At 55.0% G+C, this 8,751-nt stretch overlaps 1 non-coding gene across 1 annotated transcript; it reads right to left on the bottom strand.

The window, feature by feature from the left end:
- Positions 1-6,606: 6,606 nt before the first annotated feature.
- LOC141379300 (U2 spliceosomal RNA) lies at positions 6,607-6,797 on the bottom strand. Its single transcript, XR_012395852.1, has one exon. It is a non-coding gene; the product is annotated as a U2 spliceosomal RNA (small nuclear RNA).
- Positions 6,798-8,751: the final 1,954 nt, after the last annotated feature.

Here is an 8,751-nt window from a genome sequence, read left to right as displayed (position 1 = left end):
TGTCTGGGCCGGCCTCGGAGATCAACCTGTCTTCCTTTACCTGCTTGAGCCTTGGGAAAAGACTTCCATGCCCGTATGAGCCACCACAGTCAGCGGGAATCAGTGACTCTTTTTTGGGGCAGCTCCAGCTCTAAAGGAACCCCTGGAAAGGACTTGCATGGCATTTCTTCCATGCCCGCGTGAGCCACCACATCAGTCACTCCTTCTGGGGCAGCTTGAGCTCTTGAAGGAGCCCAAGAAAAGACCTCCAGGGCATTTCTTCCAATCCCAAACGAGCTGCCCCAACTAGCAGGAATCAGTCACTCTTTCTGGGGCAGCCTCAGCTACTTAAGGGACCCCTGGGAAGGACCTCCAGGGTGATTCTTCCATGCCCACTTGAGCCACCACAGTCAGCGGGGAAGGAGTCACTCTTTCTGGGGCAGCTTCAGCTCTAAAGGGACCCCTGGGTAAGACTTGCGGAGGGTTTCTTGAATGCCAAAACGAGCTGCCAGCAACTGGCAGGAATCAGTCACTCTTTCTGGGGCAGCTTGAGCTCTTGAAGGACCCCAAGAAAAGACCTCCAGGGCATTTCTTCCATGCCCAAAGGAGCTGCCCCAACTAGCAGGAATCAGTCACTCTTTGTGGGGTAGCTTCAGCTACTTAAGGGACCATTGGGAAGGACCTCCAGGGTGATTCTTTCATGCCCACTTGAGCCACCACAATCAGCGGGAATCAGTCACTCTTTTTGGGGCAGCTTCAGCTCTAAAGGGAACCCTGGGAAAGACCTCCAGAGAGTTTCTTGCGTGCCCGAACGAGCTGCCAGCAATTGGCAGGAACCAGCCACTCTTTCCGGGGGCAGCTTCAGCTCTGAAGGGAACCCTGGAAAAAGACTTCCAGGGGGCTTCTTGAACGCCCACGCGAGCTGCCAGCTCCTGGCAGGGATCAGTCACTCTTTCTGGGACAGCTTGAGCTCKTGAAGTAGCCCAAGAAAAGACCTCCAGGGTGTTTCTTCCATGCCCACTTGAGCCACCACAGTCGGCGGGGAATCAGTCACTCTTTCCGGGGGCGGCTTCAGCTCAAAATGGACCCCTGGGAAAGACTTCCAGAGGGTTTCTTGAATGCCCTAACGAGCTGCCAGCAACTGGCAGGAATATGTCACTCTTTCCGGGGCAGCTTGATCTCTTGAAGGAGCCCAAGAGAATACCTCCAGGGCATTTCTTCCATGCCCRAACGAGCTGCCAGCAATTGGCAGGAATCAGTCACTCTTTCCGGGGCAGCTTGAGCTCTTGAAGGACCCCAAGAAAAGACCTCCAGGGCATTTCTTCCATGCCCAAAGGAGCTGCCCCAACTGGCAGGAATCAGTCACTCTTTCTGGGGCAGCCTCAGCTACTTAAGGGACCCCTGGGAAGGACCTCCAGGGTGATTCTTCCATGCCCACTTGAGCCACCACAGTCAGCGGGGAAGGAGTCACTCTTTCTGGGKCAGCTTCAGCTCTAAAGGGACCCCTGGGTAAGACTTGTGGAGGGTTTCTTGAATGCCAAAACGAGCTGCCAGCAACTGGCAGGAATCAGTCACTCTTTCTGGGGCAGCTTGAGCTCTTGAAGGACCCCAAGAACAAGACCTCCAGGGCGTTTCTTCCAAGCCCAAACGAGCTGCCACAATAGGCGGGAATCAGTCACTCTTTCTGGGGCAGCTAGACCTCTGGAAGGGCCCCAAGAACAGACCTCCAGGGCGTTTCTTCCATGCCCAAACGTGCTGCCCCAACTAGCAGGAATCAGTCACCCTGTCTGGGGCAGCTTCAGCTGCCCAAGGGACCATTGGGAAGGACGTCCAGGGTGATTCTTCCATGCCCACTTGAGCCACCACAGTCAGCGGGGAAGGAGTCACTCTTTCTGGGGCAGCTTCAGCTCTAAAGGGACCCCTGGGTAAGACTTGCGGAGGGTTTCTTGAATGCCAAAACGAGCTGCCAGCAACTGGCAGGAATCAGTCACTCTTTCTGGGGCAGCTTGAGCTCTTGAAGGGCCCCAAGAACAAGACCTCCAGGGCGTTTCTTCCATGCCCAATTGAGCTGCCACAATAAGCGGGAGTCAGTCACCCTGTCTGGGGCAGCTTCAGCTCCAAAGGGACCCCTGGGTAAGACTTATGGAGGGTTTCTTGAATGCCAAAACAAGCTGCCAGCAACTGCCACAATAGGCGGGAATCAGTCACTCTTTCTGGGGCAGCTAGACCTCTTGAAGGACCCCAAGAACAAGACCTCCAGGGCGTTTCTTCCAAGCCCAAACGAGCTGCCACAATAGGCGGGAATCAGTCACTCTTTCTGGGGCAGCTAGACCTCTGGAAGGGCCCCAAGAACAGACCTCCAGGGCGTTTCTTCCAAGCCCAAACGAGATGCCTCCACAAGCGGCAATCAGTCACCCTTTCTGGGGCAGCTTCGGCTACTCAAGGGACCAGTGGGAAGGACTTCCAGGGCGTTTCTTCCAAGCCCAAACGAGCTGCCACAATAGGCGGGAATCAGTCACTCTTTCTGGGGCAGCTAGACCTCTGGAAGGGCCCCAAGAACAGACCTCCAGGGCGTTTCTTCCATGCCCAAACGTGCTGCCCCAACTAGCAGGAATCAGTCACCCTGTCTGGGGCAGCTTCAGCTGCCCAAGGGACCATTGGGAAGGACGTCCAGGGTGATTCTTCCATGCCCACTTGAGCCACCACAGTCAGCGGGGAAGGAGTCACTCTTTCTGGGGCAGCTTCAGCTCTAAAGGGACCCCTGGGTAAGACTTGCGGAGGGTTTCTTGAATGCCAAAACGAGCTGCCAGCAACTGGCAGGAATCAGTCACTCTTTCTGGGGCAGCTTGAGCTCTTGAAGGGCCCCAAGAACAAGACCTCCAGGGCGTTTCTTCCATGCCCAATTGAGCTGCCACAATAAGCGGGAGTCAGTCACCCTGTCTGGGGCAGCTTCAGCTCCAAAGGGACCCCTGGGTAAGACTTATGGAGGGTTTCTTGAATGCCAAAACAAGCTGCCAGCAACTGCCACAATAGGCGGGAATCAGTCACTCTTTCTGGGGCAGCTAGACCTCTTGAAGGACCCCAAGAACAAGACCTCCAGGGCGTTTCTTCCAAGCCCAAACGAGCTGCCACAATAGGCGGGAATCAGTCACTCTTTCTGGGGCAGCTAGACCTCTGGAAGGGCCCCAAGAACAGACCTCCAGGGCGTTTCTTCCATGCCCAAACGTGCTGCCCCAACTAGCAGGAATCAGTCACCCTGTCTGGGGCAGCTTCAGCTGCCCAAGGGACCATTGGGAAGGACGTCCAGGGTGATTCTTCCATGCCCACTTGAGCCACCACAGTCAGCGGGGAAGGAGTCACTCTTTCTGGGGCAGCTTCAGCTCTAAAGGGACCCCTGGGTAAGACTTGCGGAGGGTTTCTTGAATGCCAAAACGAGCTGCCAGCAACTGGCAGGAATCAGTCACTCTTTCTGGGGCAGCTTGAGCTCTTGAAGGGCCCCAAGAACAAGACCTCCAGGGCGTTTCTTCCATGCCCAATTGAGCTGCCACAATAAGCGGGAGTCAGTCACCCTGTCTGGGGCAGCTTCAGCTCCAAAGGGACCCCTGGGTAAGACTTATGGAGGGTTTCTTGAATGCCAAAACAAGCTGCCAGCAACTGCCACAATAGGCGGGAATCAGTCACTCTTTCTGGGGCAGCTAGACCTCTTGAAGGACCCCAAGAACAAGACCTCCAGGGCGTTTCTTCCAAGCCCAAACGAGCTGCCACAATAGGCGGGAATCAGTCACTCTTTCTGGGGCAGCTAGACCTCTGGAAGGGCCCCAAGAACAGACCTCCAGGGCGTTTCTTCCAAGCCCAAACGAGATGCCTCCACAAGCGGCAATCAGTCACCCTTTCTGGGGCAGCTTCGGCTACTCAAGGGACCAGTGGGAAGGACTTCCAGGGCGTTTCTTCCAAGCCCAAACGAGCTGCCACAATAGGCGGGAATCAGTCACTCTTTCTGGGGCAGCTAGACCTCTGGAAGGGCCCCAAGAACAGACCTCCAGGGCGTTTCTTCCATGCCCAAACGTGCTGCCCCAACTAGCAGGAATCAGTCACCCTGTCTGGGGCAGCTTCAGCTGCCCAAGGGACCATTGGGAAGGACGTCCAGGGTGATTCTTCCATGCCCACTTGAGCCACCACAGTCAGCGGGGAAGGAGTCACTCTTTCTGGGGCAGCTTCAGCTCTAAAGGGACCCCTGGGTAAGACTTGCGGAGGGTTTCTTGAATGCCAAAACGAGCTGCCAGCAACTGGCAGGAATCAGTCACTCTTTCTGGGGCAGCTTGAGCTCTTGAAGGGCCCCAAGAACAAGACCTCCAGGGCGTTTCTTCCATGCCCAATTGAGCTGCCACAATAAGCGGGAGTCAGTCACCCTGTCTGGGGCAGCTTCAGCTCCAAAGGGACCCCTGGGTAAGACTTATGGAGGGTTTCTTGAATGCCAAAACAAGCTGCCAGCAACTGCCACAATAGGCGGGAATCAGTCACTCTTTCTGGGGCAGCTAGACCTCTTGAAGGACCCCAAGAACAAGACCTCCAGGGCGTTTCTTCCAAGCCCAAACGAGCTGCCACAATAGGCGGGAATCAGTCACTCTTTCTGGGGCAGCTAGACCTCTGGAAGGGCCCCAAGAACAGACCTCCAGGGCGTTTCTTCCAAGCCCAAACGAGATGCCTCCACAAGCGGCAATCAGTCACCCTTTCTGGGGCAGCTTCGGCTACTCAAGGGACCAGTGGGAAGGACTTCCAGGGCGTTTCTTCCAAGCCCAAACGAGCTGCCACAATAGGCGGGAATCAGTCACTCTTTCTGGGGCAGCTAGACCTCTGGAAGGGCCCCAAGAACAGACCTCCAGGGCGTTTCTTCCATGCCCAAACGTGCTGCCCCAACTAGCAGGAATCAGTCACCCTGTCTGGGGCAGCTTCAGCTGCCCAAGGGACCATTGGGAAGGACGTCCAGGGTGATTCTTCCATGCCCACTTGAGCCACCACAGTCAGCGGGGAAGGAGTCACTCTTTCTGGGGCAGCTTCAGCTCTAAAGGGACCCCTGGGTAAGACTTGCGGAGGGTTTCTTGAATGCCAAAACGAGCTGCCAGCAACTGGCAGGAATCAGTCACTCTTTCTGGGGCAGCTTGAGCTCTTGAAGGGCCCCAAGAACAAGACCTCCAGGGCGTTTCTTCCATGCCCAATTGAGCTGCCACAATAAGCGGGAGTCAGTCACCCTGTCTGGGGCAGCTTCAGCTCCAAAGGGACCCCTGGGTAAGACTTATGGAGGGTTTCTTGAATGCCAAAACAAGCTGCCAGCAACTGCCACAATAGGCGGGAATCAGTCACTCTTTCTGGGGCAGCTAGACCTCTTGAAGGACCCCAAGAACAAGACCTCCAGGGCGTTTCTTCCAAGCCCAAACGAGCTGCCACAATAGGCGGGAATCAGTCACTCTTTCTGGGGCAGCTAGACCTCTGGAAGGGCCCCAAGAACAGACCTCCAGGGCGTTTCTTCCAAGCCCAAACGAGATGCCTCCACAAGCGGCAATCAGTCACCCTTTCTGGGGCAGCTTCGGCTACTCAAGGGACCAGTGGGAAGGACTTCCAGGGCGATTCTTCCATGCCCACTTGAGCCACCATAATCAGCAGGAATCGGTCACTCTTTCTGGGGTGTGTTTTAGCTCTCAAAAGCGCCCTGGAAGGACTTCCATGGCCACAATTAGCGGGAAACCATCACCTTTTTTAGGGTCAGACCCAGCTCTTAAGGGACCCTTCCATGGGAAGGACTTCCAGAGCCTTTCTTCCAATCCAGCTTGGCCGGAAATCAGTCACCCTTTCCCGGGGATACGCTTAAGCTCCTAAGGGCCCCCCTTTCCGGAGCGTTTTTCCTTGCCCGCACTGGCCTTGACTCTGGCTGGGTAATCTTCACCCTCTCTGGGGGCAAGCACCTGCCCTGTGGGGGACCCTGGAGGAACACCTGTTCTCCAGCAGTGCCCGGGTAGCCCAAACTTAAGCCCGGGAACATTGACTTGGTTAACCGCAGGTGCCAGCCTTGCGTGCCGCTGGTGCCCCAAAGGGGCATGTACCTCTAGGCGCGGGACGTCCCCACACGTAGGCTGGGAGTTGGGGCCCCGGCCCGGCGCTTTGGACCCTGGGTGAATGCGACAGGAGCGGGGGTTTCATGCTTTGCCATTTTTCAAATCCTCTGCACAGCTCTCTGGACCCACCATCCCCCAGGTCAGACTTGGGTCCTGATTGGGAATTATCCTCGCCACAGCTCTCTGGACCCACCATCCCCCAGGTCAGACTTGGGTCCTGATTGGGAATTATCCTCTCCACAGCTCTCTGGACCCACCATCCCCCAGGTCAGACTTAGGTCCTGATTGGGAATTTTGGATGGATTTTTTTTATTTATTTTTTTTTCCTCCCTGAGTTGCAATATGTGCATCGTGGCTCATGGACTAGAATAAGAGGATCCTGCCAAGAGGGTTGTTCATGCTCACTGTCTAAACGAGCGCATAAGACAGATACCTAATCGCAAAGAAGCGCAAGTCCCTACATTCAATCTAACGTTATGTTAAATTTCATGCAATCTAGTTCTGCTGTTCACCGCTTAATGAGTGCACCGTTCCCGGAGGTACTGCAATACCAGGTCGATGCGTGGAGTGGGTGGAGCAAGCCCCTAACCCATCTCCCAGCTGCAAAAATCAATTTAATATATAGTGCCCGGGTAGGGCACGTATCAGATATTAAACTGATAAGAACAGATACTACACTTGATCTTAGCCAAAAGGCCGAGAAGCGATACCCACAAACTGTCAGCAGTAGGAGCCGCAATCTACGCCACAAATAATACAATGTCGGCAAGCATAACAGGTACTAATTTTTAACCCTTAAACCTCCAGCACATTTGCTGACAGACAGACAGACATAACATTTTAGGCTTAACTAAGAGCCGTTGGTGACCAAAAACAAACTCCAAGCTTGAATACGGCAAAGAGACGTGACTATGGGCCGCTGGTGCCCAATGAGGGTACTTGAAAAGCCCCTGTTTGAGAGACTTTTCCGACCAAGTCAGTGTAGTTGCCATCCCCCCTTCAGAAGTCCAGACCAGGATTTTGTCTGGGCCGGCCTCGGAGATCAACCTGTCTTCCTTTACCTGCTTGAGCCTTGGGAAAAGACTTCCATGCCCGTATGAGCCACCACAGTCAGCGGGAATCAGTGACTCTTTTTTGGGGCAGCTCCAGCTCTAAAGGAACCCCTGGAAAGGACTTGCATGGCATTTCTTCCATGCCCGCGTGAGCCACCACATCAGTCACTCCTTCTGGGGCAGCTTGAGCTCTTGAAGGAGCCCAAGAAAAGACCTCCAGGGCATTTCTTCCAATCCCAAACGAGCTGCCCCAACTAGCAGGAATCAGTCACTCTTTCTGGGGCAGCCTCAGCTACTTAAGGGACCCCTGGGAAGGACCTCCAGGGTGATTCTTCCATGCCCACTTGAGCCACCACAGTCAGCGGGGAAGGAGTCACTCTTTCTGGGGCAGCTTCAGCTCTAAAGGGACCCCTGGGTAAGACTTGCGGAGGGTTTCTTGAATGCCAAAACGAGCTGCCAGCAACTGGCAGGAATCAGTCACTCTTTCTGGGGCAGCTTGAGCTCTTGAAGGACCCCAAGAAAAGACCTCCAGGGCATTTCTTCCATGCCCAAAGGAGCTGCCCCAACTAGCAGGAATCAGTCACTCTTTGTGGGGTAGCTTCAGCTACTTAAGGGACCATTGGGAAGGACCTCCAGGGTGATTCTTTCATGCCCACTTGAGCCACCACAATCAGCGGGAATCAGTCACTCTTTTTGGGGCAGCTTCAGCTCTAAAGGGAACCCTGGGAAAGACCTCCAGAGAGTTTCTTGCGTGCCCGAACGAGCTGCCAGCAATTGGCAGGAACCAGCCACTCTTTCCGGGGGCAGCTTCAGCTCTGAAGGGAACCCTGGAAAAAGACTTCCAGGGGGCTTCTTGAACGCCCACGCGAGCTGCCAGCTCCTGGCAGGGATCAGTCACTCTTTCTGGGACAGCTTGAGCTCGTGAAGTAGCCCAAGAAAAGACCTCCAGGGTGTTTCTTCCATGCCCACTTGAGCCACCACAGTCGGCGGGGAATCAGTCACTCTTTCCGGGGGCGGCTTCAGCTCAAAATGGACCCCTGGGAAAGACTTCCAGAGGGTTTCTTGAATGCCCTAACGAGCTGCCAGCAACTGGCAGGAATATGTCACTCTTTCCGGGGCAGCTTGATCTCTTGAAGGAGCCCAAGAGAATACCTCCAGGGCATTTCTTCCATGCCCAAACGAGCTGCCAGCAATTGGCAGGAATCAGTCACTCTTTCCGGGGCAGCTTGAGCTCTTGAAGGACCCCAAGAAAAGACCTCCAGGGCATTTCTTCCATGCCCAAAGGAGCTGCCCCAACTGGCAGGAATCAGTCACTCTTTCTGGGGCAGCCTCAGCTACTTAAGGGACCCCTGGGAAGGACCTCCAGGGTGATTCTTCCATGCCCACTTGAGCCACCACAGTCAGCGGGGAAGGAGTCACTCTTTCTGGGGCAGCTTCAGCTCTAAAGGGACCCCTGGGTAAGACTTGTGGAGGGTTTCTTGAATGCCAAAACGAGCTGCCAGCAACTGGCAGGAATCAGTCACTCTTTCTGGGGCAGCTTGAGCTCTTGAAGGACCCCAAGAACAAGACCTCCAGGGCGTTTCTTCCAAGCCCAAACGAGCTGCCACAAT

The sequence above is a fragment of the Danio rerio genome, chromosome 2 (genome assembly GCF_049306965.1).
Source record: "Danio rerio strain Tuebingen ecotype United States chromosome 2, GRCz12tu, whole genome shotgun sequence".
In the NCBI taxonomy this organism is placed as follows: domain Eukaryota; kingdom Metazoa; phylum Chordata; class Actinopteri; order Cypriniformes; family Danionidae; genus Danio; species Danio rerio.
This window is presented reverse-complemented; position numbering and strand designations above follow the sequence as displayed.